At 32.2% G+C, this 16,050-nt stretch overlaps 1 long non-coding RNA gene and 1 pseudogene across 10 annotated transcripts in view; both read right to left on the bottom strand.

The window, feature by feature from the left end:
* Window positions 1-16,050, bottom strand: part of LOC107195425 — a 292,038-nt gene that overhangs the window by 46,749 nt on the left and 229,239 nt on the right. For 9 of the 10 annotated variants that reach the window (XR_003045232.1, XR_003045228.1, XR_003045225.1 and 6 more), the window contains one exon: window positions 9,603-9,675. This is a non-coding gene — a long non-coding RNA (uncharacterized LOC107195425). Of the gene's footprint in view, window positions 1-9,602; window positions 9,676-10,873; window positions 11,013-16,050 lie in introns of all 10 variants that reach the window. The other variant, XR_003045226.1, reaches the window with a different exon arrangement.
* On the bottom strand, window positions 14,193-14,310 carry LOC112476866 (annotated as a pseudogene).

Raw genomic sequence — 16,050 nt, 5'->3', positions numbered from 1 at the left:
TTGAAGTAAACAAAAGTTATTACCTGGTTCTTTTAAGGAATTGTTTAAAAAATGAAACATTTCATCGACATTAACTTGAAAATAACTATTAGAACATTTAAGACATGTTGGCATAGATGCAAGTGCCATTGAGGAAATATCTTGACCAGAATCATAGACAGGAGAACATCCCGAAAGGAACTAACACTTGACATTTTTTCCCACCATAAACACACTGCTGATTCATGCTATAACCCGCAGCCCTTCAAGGTGGCAGAAGTTATCAACCCAGTAGCTTTCAAACTCCAAATACCTTGCTCAGATCTATCAGTCTCTCGTGGTCCAACAACTCAATAACATGTTAGCCATTAGCCAAACCTGTGTCCTGGTGATTTGTTTTGGCAAATGTGTCCTTATATAAAGAACCAAAGATTTCGGTGCTTCAGAGACCGAACTTTCAATGAAAATATCCACGGTCTAGCCTGTGGTTATCTCTCTAATGCTTTCCTCTCACACTCTAGGCTTGAGATATACTTTACAGCAATGGAATATCCTTGTCTTCATGCAGTCAACACAATCTTAAGATGATTTTCAAATATGTATAAATAGATATTCTTAACCCTGATCATTTCCTCATACTTCTAAGGATATGACCCCTCTACCAAACTTTCTTTGCATTCTCAGCATACTCACTATGATTTCTATCATAGACATTCAATAAAAGAGAGAAAATAAAGCCTTGTATAAACTATCTCTCATTCCAAGACTATAATCTTCTTGACAAAGACCACATGTTTCTTATCTGTGTTCTTTGAAGTCACACATAGTAACACACAAAATGTTTTAGTAGAAGAAATAAAAAAAATTAATAAAAAATCATTTGAGGCACTTTTAAGTTTTTATAAAATGATTATTTCTTATCTTATTTAGTCATTCAATATCTTCTTGTTTAATCCATTAAATAGATTTAGCCATTCATTTAATTCCTCCCTAGGCTCTCACCAAATCTTCTTTCACGTACTTTTTTTCTAATACAAACCAGTTGAAGATTTTTATCCTTTTTCTGTTAAATGCTTATTTTCTTTGATGTTTTTATTTTTATGAAATTGTCCACTGTGGACAGGGACATTTACATGTTTCAATGACCATTACATAATACATTTAAAATGTCTCTTTATTATATTACCATATTCCTTTGTAAGGAAATTATCATACAACTATGCAAATATGCTCTGATGTGACTTTTGAATGATGGAATTAATCAGGAGTATTGAAGGTCTCATCTTAGGGCCAGAGTTAAGATGCTATTAAAATACCTGACAACTAGTAGAAAGGCACTTGGAACTGGCTTAGGGAAGGGAGAGCATTCCATAATTATTTCTAAAATTAATGCCCTCATAAATCCAGAAAAAAAGATATAGTAATTGATTATTTGGAATTAAAATTAACATAGTAAGAACACCTGAAACAAGGATAGTCTAAATCTAACATAAATCTTGTAAATCACTAAACCAAGGAAAGGTTAATAACGTTTTCTTTAGCCAACTTAAAGCAATTTTAAATAAAGATGTAGGTTGACAGGTACATATCAAAGTGAGAATACTGATGACAGAGTAGTTTGGAAAGAATGAGGTCTCACAGCATGGTCTTCTGTGATAAAGACTGTGATAACATTTCCCAGGGCAGACATCAGATCCGATACTGGCTCACAGGGAAAATTTAGATGGGCTCCTAATAGTAGAAGGAAACCTGGAGGAAACAATCACAAGTTGATGAAATTGAATTCCTTTCCCTGAGGGAAGGAAATAGAAATGTTGGTGAGATTAAGAAAATTAACTTTTAGGAAGCTAATTGTATCAAGCTTGAAAACTAGTACAGTGAATCCTTGGGCTTCTCTTGGAAAGTGAAGTTCAAGGAAGTTGACTATCAAAAAGAATATAGTTATGCCCACTCAAAACAAATTATACCAGGATATTTGAAAGCCAAGAAGGGAAACGATCCAATATGACGAAACTCAGAACTCTGGATGAAGTTGAAGGGCAAATGAGAGGGTCACACGTAGTTAAATTTAGAAAGAACTTTACAAAAGGGATTAGTAGAATCAGAGCAAATTAAATACCTAATAATCAGAAATAACATATTTAGAGAGCATTCTCTTTTTTTCCAGAGGAATAAAAGTCATGACTAATGTGATATAAATATTTTTCTCATTTATTCTTTCTACAGATATTTGTTGAGAGCCTACTGTGTGTAAAGCATTGTTTTAGGCATCGGACATTCACCAGTAACAAAACAAACAATATCCTTCCCTTGTGGAATAATATTCTTAAAATATTATAAATATATCATAAAAATTAATTGAAATATTTTCCAATATATCTCCTGACGTCTTATTCAGTTCAATTCTCTATACTTTTTACATGTGTAATTTCTTTTTTTTTTGTAATGATGATTCATGATAATCTAAAGTTATAACCCCGGAGACAAAATCATTTATAAACTCTATTCATTTCAAATAAGAACTAATCATTTTAGAATAATGTACAATAATAAAGGTTGAAATAAACTTTTGTTGTTCTTATTCATTTAACCAAATAATCATGATATGATGGATACTACTTTTTGCCTTTTCAATGTCCATTTTTCCTTTCTTTCCAAGAGAATCCTGAATTTTTTTAGGTAACCACTACCCCACATCCAATACATGCAGGGCTAGTTATCTTGATGAGATGAATTCTGCTCTTTCTCAAAGAAAAGAATGTTGGTCCAAGGTGTAATCCCATTCCCTTTGCTAGCGACTGGTTTAGAAATGGACATGTGACCCAATTTTGCTTCATGAGGCATTTACTCATTGCGCTCTCAAATTGTTCTTCAATATTTAAGTGAAACTATTGACAATGACGCACTTGTCGTAATTTAAAAAGAAAAATAAGAACAAAAGAGGGAAAATAAAACTGTATTTTAATCCCGTCCCTGAAAATAAAGCAGGGCACATTTATAAAATCCTTGCTCCAGCAAGTCTTTTGAAGTTTCTTTTTTTCTCATCTATTATTGAGTTAAATAATTTTTTTAAAAATGCAGCTAGTATGAGAAGGTCATGATTGCTCAATGGAACTGCTTTCCTAGGTGATTTAAAACTGATTGATGTTCTATTTGACAATCCTTTTTTAACTGATATTACTCACACTTCCCAAATAGTTCCCAGGAGACCTATGATTCAAACCCTGGCCCCTCTTAAGTTTCAGACTTATACCCTCAACTGTTTCTCTGAGTGTAAAAGGCATGTCTTGCTTACACAGCAAACCTGAAATGTCTCCTTCATCTGAGCTTATTATCTTATTTCCCTCGGTCTGTCACACTGCCTCTGTCTTCCACCATGGTTTACATAGCACCACTATCCTCTAGGTTAATCAACTAGTAACCACTCCCTCAATTTTCTCTATCTCACTTATTCCTGAAAACAAATGGACTGTTATTACCTATTAGTTTTAAATTTGAATTATTTCTCTAATTAATCCATTCATTTTCCCTCTGTAGCCAATGCCTTTATTCAGGAACTTATCCATTCTTCTCTGGATTTCACAGTAATATAACCAGTTTCTCTCCTTCCTCTCTATTCCTCATACTAACATCAGTTATTTTGTTACCAGGGGTGTATGTGTGTGTGTGTACACGCACCAAAAGCTTGGCGGAACCTTGAGATCATCCATGATCTGACCCTTATAACATTTTCCAGACTTGATCCTTTTTTCTCCTTCATGAATCCTGTATTATAGTCAACCCAGGACATTCATTTCTAGAACATGCTTTTATTCTATTACTTTGTTCACAGTATTTTCTGGGGTGGCATTGCCTTAGGTCTCTACCTCTAGAAATATTATGTTTCCAAAATTCCAGCCCATACTTTAACTCCACTTAGAATTTTTCTTGTTTTAAATTTCCAAGGACAATCATTCTTTTTCTCCTTAGCATTACCATCAGGTTTTGTTTGGGTCTTATCAGGCATTTGTCAGCCTTCTCTACAAATCATAAATATGAGTCATTAATATATTGTTATTAGGTTAAAAAGCCAGCTTGTTTCTAGAATTTAGTATACCAGAGCCAGATAATACTTGCTCTATATTCTACATTATTGAAATAGTAATTTTCATCCCACTTTGCCACTACATTTTATTAAGGTTATCAATAAATCAAAAAGAGCATGGAAACTAAAAGACAAAACATTAAAGTGTAGAAAACGCAAGGAAAAGGCAATTGTAAAGAGCTAGGGATTTAACAGGATCGAAATTTGACTTCTTTTAGGTCTGTAAATTGACTGGACTACTAGAAAATATTTTCCACAAAATCAGTGGCTTCCCTTCCCACTGCCCTAGTATGGACCTGTATCTAAGAAGCTGAATGCCTTATTTAGATTCAGCTCTTTCCATTCTCAGGACCAAGATCACCTTTTTGATAGTTATGATCTTCTGAATATTTAGCATGACCAATAAAAAGACACAGAAAGACCTGACTCAAGAAATGTAAATGTTCGTTGATCTCGGATGTGTCTTAGGGATGTCATGCCATTAAGACTTACTATTTAGTTCCTTGTTTGTGCATTTCTCTTTTCCTCCTCTACCCCAATAAAAATAAAATTTCTATGAACAGAAAGACTTTATCCAGCTATTGATTATAGTATCCCCAGCACATAGGACAGTGTCAGTTCCATGGTAAATCCCACGATGAACTGTTGACTCAGTTAATGAATTACAATATCCCAGTGCAACTATGATTCAGAGAAAGTAATTTTTACAAGTATCTTATAAATCTTATTTGTTTACTATTAACTAAAATGTATATATTCCCCTCACATTGTCTCCTTTATAGTTAGATGTGGCTAAATGACAGAATCCTGGCTGATGAAAAGTCATGTGTGCCATTTGGGGGACACGATTTATAAAAGAAGGAAGACCTCCTCCACACTCACTTTTCCTCCTGCTAGTTTAGAGCAGATAAGGGCAGAGAATTTTAGCCCCTAGAGGCTTGCGGACAGAGTTCAGGGGGTTCATGAACTTAGGAAGGAGAAAATTGTATCTTTTAACTAGGCTTCAACTGAAAGTTAGCATTTCTCTCACTTTTGATGGCAATAAAAAAATCCCAATAGCATTAGTAATACTTATGACTTGGTTGCCAGCTGAAATCACAGTATTTCATATCACATTTCTGCTGCTACAGATATCTCAAAATATAGTTTTCCTTTATCACTACTTCAGAATTATGGTAGTTATTAGAATTTTGCTGCTAGATTTAGTTAATGTCAATTAAAAATCACATATACTTAGTCATAAATTCCATTTTATATACATTTTGATAAATCTATGTCAACACAATCGCTATCCTTTACAATCCTACATATTTCATGTATTTAAAAATATCATCCTTTAAAAAGGATCGTTAGGCTTGACCAGAGTGACAGATGGGTCCTTGGCACAAAAGCAAAAAAATAAAATATAAAATAAAACAAAACAAAACAAAATAAAATAAAGAACTCTGTCTCTGAATTGGCAGAGTCATGAGATGAAAGGAACTTGGGTCCCTGAATTACCACAAGAAGAAAACTGCCTGCTGAAAAGTAGCCCCTTCCTTGAACTAGTAAGCATATGAGAAATAAATATGTATCATTTTTGATCCTTATATATGTTGAATGGTAGTTGTTAACACAATCTTACCAAAACTAATGCTACAATATTTTTTCAGTCTTCCATTCCTATTCAATAATCCACTATAAATAAGAAAGAATCAGGAAATAACAAACATGTCCTAAAATATTATATAGAATAAGCAGCAGAAAAAAGGGAAAATATATAAGTATTCTAGCTCTTCAAGGCTATTTGACTTAGGCCTGATTTACTACGATTCCATTTGTATAATAAGCTTGCTTTTAATTAATAACAGTTTTCTTAATATCAAGTCTCTGAAAACTTTGCTTATTACTTCTCATTCATAGTTAGAACGAAGGATTTTATTTTTGTCTTAAGAAACAAAGAAAGTTTCTCTTTGCTTCATGATTGGAAACAGCTTTGCCGCTCGGTGACATGTAATCCAAATTTTGGTTTTAATATTTTTTGCTGATATTAAAATTGAAAATATAATGGGATAGTGTCCATAGTGTCAAAATTGTATATCCTTTCATATCCTTTTCTTCTGTATCATTAAGCTAGCTAAAGCATTTTTAGTTCTCATCTTGTCTTGAATGTTTTTAATTGGCCACATTTTCAAAACAAAAACAAAAACAAAAACAGATGTGATTCATTTTGGACAAGATTTAAACATATAAATTTCACATGAGTTTACAGGCCATTAAAGTCATGAAGAAGCATTTTATGACTTATAAACACAACCCATTCTGGGAGAGTGACCAGTTAAGGTGATAAGGGCAAGAGAAATATCTGAGAGCATTTAAGGTGAACTATTCTTGACCGAACTGTAAACTAAATTCACATTTATTTCACATTGTTATAAAATTGCTTTTTAAAACTTAAAACAGCAAAATTTGTTGTTATACTCTCTCTTTCTGCAGCCTCCTCTGTAGTCATCACACTATGTGTTTGCACAAAGTCCAAAAACCAATCACATTCCAGGCATTTCTTTTGGCTTTGTGTATTGTTCTCTCTCCACCCATCTGCAAGCCTGCTTTACTCTACAACATTCAGACTTACAATTTAAAAATTATAAGGTTCTTTAGAAACTTAGTAATTATTAATAATTTTAGTATCAAAGCAGGTTTTATTGCATGGGGGTGTTTGAAACTAAATGTATTGCATGTATATATGTGTGTGTATAAGCCTCCTTTTAAAAAGAACAGTTTTATAACTGAGCAATCTATTTTTTTAAAAAAGAATTATTGTTACAAAATTCCCCCAGTTGTATATTTGACTTTTTCAAAACCAATAGAGATATATACTTTTAGATTTTTGATTGAGAATTATTCTTTTATTTAACTGCATTGGGATAAGTTTAGTGTATTAATTAGGAAGTTTATACTGTAAGAGAAATTACATATAAATGGATTATTTATTCAAAAATTTGACAGTAAAGTCATAAAGGTATAAATATTTTAGAGAGATTATATCTACCAATTTGTTAATATTTCTAAATCTAACAGTGCATTTATTAGTGCAAGGTGTGACTCATGATTATGGACACTTTATCATAACAGTCATCTATATTGTGGAGAGCTATTTCCTCAGGATAAAAATGTGTATTCCTGTCAAGTTAGTTTTACAACGTGAATGACATTTGTTTTTGTGGAAGTTTTTCTTGAGTCTGAGTTTTTCCTGATGCAGAACAAGATACATGTGAGACGTGGCTGAAGAGGAGTTAATTACCAACAGTGTACTATGACTGATAAACTGATGAACCTCTAATGGTCCTATGGCATGGGCCCCAAGCATGAGAATTCATTGTAATTGTTGTAATTGCCATTCTTTTGTGTCATTAAAGCACAAATAAAGATCAGATATGCCAATTAAATTAGAAATAAAACATAGTAGGGTTGTTTCTAAGATTAAAATCTCATCTAATTAGCGTGAGGAAAAATTAGAACTGAAACATTGAAGAATTTCTTACTATTTTTAGAGCTAGAAGAATACTGCTAACGTCTCATTTAGAATTATTTGGCTGTCATAGCTGTTACATATTTCAAAAACCTTCTTTGCAAAGAATCTGGTTAGTCCACAGATTCATGAGAATGCTAAGTACATTCTGAGAAAGAATGAAAAATTGTTCATTATAATTGGAAAACTTCTGAAGTAGGGTTTGTCCTTGCCCACTCATGCTCTTCTTCTAATTCATTGCCAGAAATAATAACAAACACTTCAACAAATTTATAGTTCATTATTCTAGTATAGCACCAAATGACATGAATTTAAACATGAATGAAGGGCAAGGACAATCTAAGGTATTATATTTAGGTCCTGTCTACCACGTTAAAATATTAGTTCTAAAATATTTAAGTGATTTATACAAATAAATATAAATAAATATATAAATAAAATTAAATCTATCTATCTTACATAAAGCTGCTGTATGATATGAAAATGGTTGGGGAAATTGTTCTGTTGATTTGGGAAAAATCATGTTGAAGTCTTTAATTAATGATTGTTGACTTTTTACTTTCTATTTTCATCAGTGTAACTTTTTTATCACAAAAAATTCTCTTCCATTAGGATCTTTGAACTTTGCATATTATTGTATCTCAGATTAATATTGTTCAGCCTATAGCGATTTGATAAACATTTGCTTTATTGCTTCCTATTCTTTTATTTTCAATATTTTTATTGTATTTGTCTTCCTTGTGTTTTTGCTTTCATCTGATGATTTGGAAATTTTATATCTTATTTTATTCTTATTTCCCTTTTGATTACAGTACAGTTTTGTATCAAAATCTAAACTTCATCACTTACTACAACCTCTTCTCAAATAAGGCCAGAATTTTATCATGCTTTCATTTGACTCCTTTTCACTTTACCCTTGCCAACACCCATGTCTAGATCTGGCTTTTTAGTATCAGTTTAGTGTCATACATCTACGTTTAGTTAGTTGGTACTAAACGTAAGTTGTACTTGTTTCTTTGCTTACCATTTTTCTTTGTATTCCAAGTCATCTTCTTTCTTGACTATTTTTGTTTATTTTCTTTTGCTCTAGAAATACTTTCAGAGAGCCCTCACTGTTATTTTCCCCTTCACATTTCCATATCCTTTGATTCAAAAGTTGGAATGTCCAGGACCCCTCCCTATATCTAATTATAATCAACATTCTTATGGCTTAAGTTTTTTTTCTAAATAAACTCAATGTCAAAACTCATGAGTATGCCTGAAGATCAACTGAATATATTCAAATGTAAATCATAATTAAGAATCTTCCTTAAAACAAGTTGACTTTGTAAATCAGAAGAAAGAACGCTGGGCTAAAAAGATAGAAAACATCATTCTGGAGCTCAATCTACTAGTCAGTTCTGTGATGTTAAGAAAATCACTAGATTTTTATCGATCTGAATTTTTTTGCCTGGAAAATGAGTGTTTCCAACTTTATATCCTTTAATGTTCTTTATGAATCTGAATTAGAATGTAGTATATTCAGGCAAGATGCTATAGTGCATTAAAATATTACTTTATATGGATGTCTATGACTGGCCCAGATCTAGTTTAATATTTCTATTATTTTTAGCTTAAATTCTGAAGAGCACAATAATGAAGGATAAAGAAGATACTGTGGTACTTAACATATTTACATAATACAGATATGTGGATAAGTATCCAAAAGTTTATGGATAATATTGGTTCTAAACAACATTTTATTATCCTTAAATATATCAGGGAAGTCAACTGAAGTATATATTAAATGTCTACTTTTTACATATAGTAAAATATCAGGCTTTTACTAAAAATGAAGCAAAAGTAAATCTTAAATATTTAATAAAGTAGAAGCAAAAATAATTGCATTGAGTCTTTCACTGTTAAGCCAAATTTGCAATCCTTACTTTTTTTTCCTTCAAAATGGCAAAAGGCATTGTGCTCAATTAAAAAACAGAGAGAGAGAGAGAGAGAGAGAAAAAAAAACAGACAGAAAGAAATTTTATTTACCAGAGAATACTTGTTGATCTGCAGATAGCGCTCAAGTAAAATCACTCATCATCAGGATTAGTTCTAACAGCATCTGCAGAAACCAAAGGAAAGGATGATGTGACAGCTCTTTTGAAAACATCCATCAGTGTCATCTGATTCCTCTTATTATGTCTTTCCTTTGCAAATATTTCCTTCAGCCTGTACATCTGGAGGATCTCCTGTTCTGCAGTAAATTATCTTGGTTTCATGAAATCTATGCAATTTTTACAACACTCTCAATTGTCATTAAAATAGACAACACCCTGTCTGGGTCACACAGATTGGGCCACTGAGTGAATACTTACCATTCATTTATAGCCCTTTTGATAATGAAGAATGCCACTACCGTAAGAGTTTCAGTTTATTTCAAATAGTTAATACATCATATAGTTTACAAATCAAAATGACATTTAAAAAAAGTCGTGTTCCCACCCCTCTCCATACCTGTTTTGTTCCTCATCTATCTTTCTGGTTCCCTATAACAAATGTTTCAGTTCTGCACTTTTATAATTAATTTTTCAATTATTATAATGCTTTTGTTATTTTTAATAGATAACAATTTTTAAAATATTTATTAAAACCCAATATTTGGATACTTCTAATCTTTAGAATCCTGAAAATAAACTCCTACTGTCACTATTTATAGGCTGAAATAAAATAACTGGTCTCGATTCCCAAGTATTATAGAGAAATATCAAACATGAGTCTGGCTTTGTTTATAATCTACAGTTTAAATAGAAATGTACCAATGGAAACTAAATATATCAGCATAAAACTTTCGTCACAATTGGCCAGATTCTTTTAAAGGAAAATGGTAAGTGTTTGGGTTCATTTACACTGATTTGCTTGCATTGGCTTCAGAAGAATAAAGGTAAAAAAATATGTGCTGGTAAGAATGAACTGTAAGAAAATATAACTAGTTCAAAAAGTATTCATTATGTGGAAAAAAAGTCTCAGGAACAGAAATATGGTAACCACAAGTATGTGAGCTTATAAAAAAGCTAGTAAAAAGGAGAAGGTACTATATCACTAAATCAAGTCAAGGTCTGACCACTAAGATGTACTGCTTGCTCTATACATAGAAACAGGGAGAAAATGGTTCAAGATGAACAATCTAATCTCCTTAGGCTACTTGAAGCAATATAACACCAGAAATATTTCAAAATGAAGTCATAATACAGATAGTCGAAGTTTGGTCTCATCTAGATTAAACAGAATTGATTACCACATATGCTTTAAAATACACTTACTTAACATGGGTCTTTGAAAGCAAGTAAATTCAGAATGAACGTTTAACTTCTTCAACTTAATCTTCAACCTTTCTCTGTGTTTCTGTGTAGTTTATAATACAAATCTTCCTCTTAAACCAGAGCATAATTTCTTCAAAGTCTGTAAAAGCAGATTTCCAAATAGCAGGAACAGAATCAACTCTGCTCTGTTGACAGCCTTAATTGAATATGCTCAACAGGATTAAAAAAATTAAAAGTATAATTTCATACACCTTGAAGGGATGTTTTAAATTAAATTATATAAACCAAAGGAGAGAAAATAATCAGCCTCATCATACATGAGGAATTATTTTCATCAGTGCCCATCATGTCATATGATTTATTACTTAGTATTTAGAAAATTTTCTTTTTATCAAAGTCCATTACTAAATAGACTACATAAAAGATGGTAAGATTTGTCTCCTTGCCATAGAAGTTAGTTTAGAATATACATTTAAATTAAAAAAAAAAACAACACAAAAAACAGATGGGGTTTATTTTACACTACATCGTTGTGGAAGGGAATGAGTAGACATGAAATGAAGGAGAAAATATCTCCTCCCTTTGTGCTGTCATGGCTGGGGTTCAACATTTCACAGAGTTCAATATTCATAGGGCTAGGATGCTAATTCCATTTGAGATGTGCTTCTCCTCAAGATAGGAGATGAGATTTTCTTTTTTCATGGCTTATTTTTAATGTTTTTAAAGTTTTATAAACCTAGTCAATGTGTGCATTAAAAAAAATATTAAATTGTTTACAATAAAATATAGCAATCTCCTGCCCTTCCTGTCCTTACTTTCTAGTCTTAGTCCTCAAAGGCAATTGCCTTCAACAATATGTTTGGTCAGAGTTGATAAATGCACTTTAGAATATATTGAATTTGTCTAAATAGAAGTGTTCCAAAAATAGTTGGATGTACAGATTTGACATCTAGGAGAGAGACCTTGGATAAACATACTTCTTTGGGAATTCGCTATTTATAGGTGGTATATGAAGCTCTGAAAATAATATCTATCTCGGAGGTTGCTTTTTCAAATATGTGTAGGAGAGCCCTTCACAAAATGTGATATAATGTAGAGTCTTAAAGAATAAATAAGTTTAAGTTTGGCACTAGGAAGCTTAGTAGTGTGAAAATTAATAAACTGAAACCTCATTTAAAATGGAATGAGAAGACTAGAAGATACAAGTCTCAGTCACATGTCACTCAACGGCATATTACTGAACCCAACAGGAAGAGAGAAACCTTGCATCTCAGATAGTGATACTAAGTTACTACCTGAATAGGAGGAAGAAAAGACTCCTCCTTGCCCAGTGATAGCTTAGCCAATGGGAGTCTGCCAAAACTCAGCCAATAAAAAGTCACTATACTTTGAACTTTCAGTTTCCTTCAATGGACTCTTTGTTTACAATAGCTCCTCCCGAGTCCAGGAAAGAGCGTTCCTATTTTTGTTTCTCTGGACTTGTGCATGATTCCTAATTAAACCTGCCCCTAATTGCATTTTTTGTTTGTTTTTCCTGAATAAACTCATTTTGTTGGAGAAATATCTGGCCGTCTATTTGTTTAAGGTCCACAATAGTAATAACCTTGGCAGGCTATTGTACATCTTGAATGCAAAGAGCCAGACACAATATTGACAGATGAGGCACCAAACTGAGTAAAACAGATCAAAAAAGAGCAGAAAGAAAGGGATGGAGGAGGAAAAATAAGAACCCAATCTTAGGTTTTCTGAAGGCCAATCCCAGACTCCGTATCCTGCAACAGTTCAGAAGTTGGAAAGAAGAATTTTGGGGTAATGGTTACATACAGAACTTTGCATAGAATGCTTCATAGAATTTTCCATGGAGATGCACATAATTAAATAGAATATTCTTACACGAAAAATTGGGCAGTGAGTAAAATTCGTCTTTGCATCGTTCATCCATAAATGCGTTTTATCGTTATATTATGATTTCCCATAATTCTCTACTTCGGTTCTCTGTTCAGATTAATTCCTGAGGACCATGTTTCCTTCTTCACAGGACTTATTCTTCACTTACATTAAAACTCACTTGAAATTCTACTACTATTCATGAAAGATTAATTGCTATGGGAATAATCTTTCTGCCAAAAATGTTTGTAAAATTGAACAAAATATTAAACCTATTTGATACATTGGACAATGGTGTACAACTATGATCTCTGAGATTAGGAAAATAAGTGAGGCGATCCTAAGTTTTCTCCAATTTATACTGGGTGGGAGCAGTCTGCAGATCACAGTGCATCAAGAAAAAATTCAAATGGGGCTTTGCTGAGTTGAAGACAGAAGTTAGACCTAGAGAAGTTGGCTAAATTTTGCAAGGCAGAATATCCAAAAAAAGGGGTTATACACAGACACTGAGTTTTAGGAGTTCACAAAAGTGACTCAGCCTTTAATTGAATAGAAATCTAGAAGTAAAATTTTATGAAATACCAACTAAGAAAACATCAACTAAAACATAATAGCTTGAGAATTCTCTGGAGCTCACCTACGTCTGGGAAGAATTTGTGTTTCCCATCAGCCAGCAGATAAACTTTCTGGTACATGCAGCATTGGGTAGAGTGCTCAGAAGAACCATATCTATACAGTAGCCCTAGAGTAAAGGTTGCTATAAAACTTAAAGAAACAAAATGAAAACACATACATTTGAAAGCATCGAACTTATTCTAGATAAATGCATGCCAGAAAAAAAGTTCAAAACTATTTAAAGAAAAATATCACCATTCAAAAACCACACAATTTAGAATTTCTTGCATCTGATAAAAAATAACCAGCACGCAAAAGTGCAGGACCGTATGATTCACAGACAGTTAAAAAAAAAATCAATAGAATCAGACCCAGATATCACAGAAATAATGAAAAAATCAGGAGGAAAAAAATGCCCTAAGTGTCTAATATAAACCTCATAAATAGATTTAAGGATGTTAAGAACACCTAATAAGAAATGGAACACATAAAAATAAAACCTTTAGAAGTTATAGAGATTAAAATTATAATACCTGAGTGAAAAAAATCATTGGATACAATTTATTGCAGATTAGAAATTACAGAAGAAAACATTAATGGACTTGAAGGCATACAAATGGACACTAAATAAAGCCCAAAGAGAGAAAAAAATGAAAACAAAGTTTGGTTTATCAGGGACTTGTGAAATAATATATATATATATAAATATAAATGAAATTGGATCCTGGGAGATATTTGAAGAAAGAATGGTTAAAATATTTCAAATTTTAAAAATTGTCGCATTCTATTTTTTATTTTTACTTATTTATTTTTTAAATGCCTACAGCACCTGGTATTCCTAAGTGGTCTCCACCCAAGTACTAACCAGGCCCGACCCTACTTAGCTTCCGAGATCAGACAAGATTGGGCATGTTCAGGATGGCATGGTTGTAGACAAAATTGTCACATTCTAAAAGATCACTTAAGCTGAATATTTAAAAACAAAACCACACCATGACACATTATAATCAAATTGCTGAAAGCCAATGATTAAAAATAAAAAGTCAGAGAAATGGCTCACACATAAAGAATCAGATATAAAGAGAACATTTTTAAAGGTGAGGGAATGGTTCTCTATCTTGATTACACAATAATGCATTTTTCAAATCTCATCAAACTATAAACTGAGTGAAATAATCTTATGCAAATTGTCCTTCCATAAAGATGGTTATTTAAAAATTTTTGCTTGATCTGTATTCTATTCTTTATCTACTTGACAAGTTATAATTGTATAATGGGCTAATTAAAAATAAATAAACTTTTCTGAGCTACTTTTATTTCAAAAACAAAATTTTGGAGTGAAGTTTTTAACTTCAAAGATGGAAGTTTTAACGGTGGTCATGTTAAGTGCTGTGATGAAAATATTTGGAAGCAGGATAAATTTTCTAGCACTTAATCAAATCTCACCATAGGACTACCCAAATAGATGCAGTCTTACAGAAATAAACGGGCCTGAATTTAAAATGTTAATTCAGGCAATCGTAGAGAAAAAAACCTCAAGCTATTAGTTCCAGCAGTTCAGCCCCTTCTCAATAATTTACTCCAATGAAGAAGTACAGTGACTCCAACATTCCACAATAGCCTCAAGTCATGAGAGAATTTCTATTTGGTTTTATAATACCTCATGTGATTTTTAGTAAAAATTTTCCAAAAATTTAATTTTATGTAATTATATAGTAATATCAAGAGTAGAGCAACCAAACTTCACAGGAAACAATACAACAACGAACATTTTAGACACCCTCCATTGATAGAGTTCTGTGAAGGACATTAGGAGTAAAAAGACTTAACTTAATTTTAGTGATTAATACAACATCTGTCACATGTCATCTGTGGAATGAATAAATATAATAAAAACAATATGTCTCATCTTCCACAGAATCATACAGCTATATTGGCTTGGGAGTACTACAAAAATGGGATATTTCCTGGGACAACCCATCACATATTAGCATGCCCGTTTTTCATTATAAATACACATTCCTCTACTTAGAAAGTTCTGCTTTCCTTTTATCCTCATCCAAATCAACCTGGTATGCAATTTTAGTTTTAAAAAATCTACAAAATGGCAAATTTGCATATAAATTCTCAAGAATTGCCCAAACAGCAAAATGAATTCTGATTAAATAATCTCAGTGTACATCTATCATTACAATTGATCTACACATCTGTTAAAGAGGAAATTGATTCTGTTTAAGATTCTGTCAACTTCTACTTGTATTTTATAAATCCAGGATTTATAAATTTGCAAATAGTATCAATGCTAACTGGAAGGACATAGCTTACTAAATTGAAATGTAAACCCATAACAATCTCCTAGGTGAAGCAAATTTAAATTAAAGGTTGGCACTTGTTTCTTTTAACGGGTTGCATTTTCAAGAAAAATATGAAAGAGAAAGTACATTGATATTCTTGGGAAGCAACATACAAGAATGACTTCTCACAATTGACTAAAGCCAAAGTAACGCTATAGAGAAAGAATTCAGGCGAATCACCAGTCACTTGGTTGTAACATATTCCTACTATATCAGTAATCTAAGTTTAGGGACGAGAGCCTAAATCTCAATGATATTTATTAAAAATTCTAATCACAAAATTAGAATTCCTATGACAAAATCTTTATCAGAAACTTGATA

This window comes from Pteropus alecto, unplaced genomic scaffold, assembly GCF_000325575.1.
Source record: "Pteropus alecto unplaced genomic scaffold, ASM32557v1 scaffold81, whole genome shotgun sequence".
NCBI classification, from domain to species: domain Eukaryota; kingdom Metazoa; phylum Chordata; class Mammalia; order Chiroptera; family Pteropodidae; genus Pteropus; species Pteropus alecto.
This window is presented reverse-complemented; position numbering and strand designations above follow the sequence as displayed.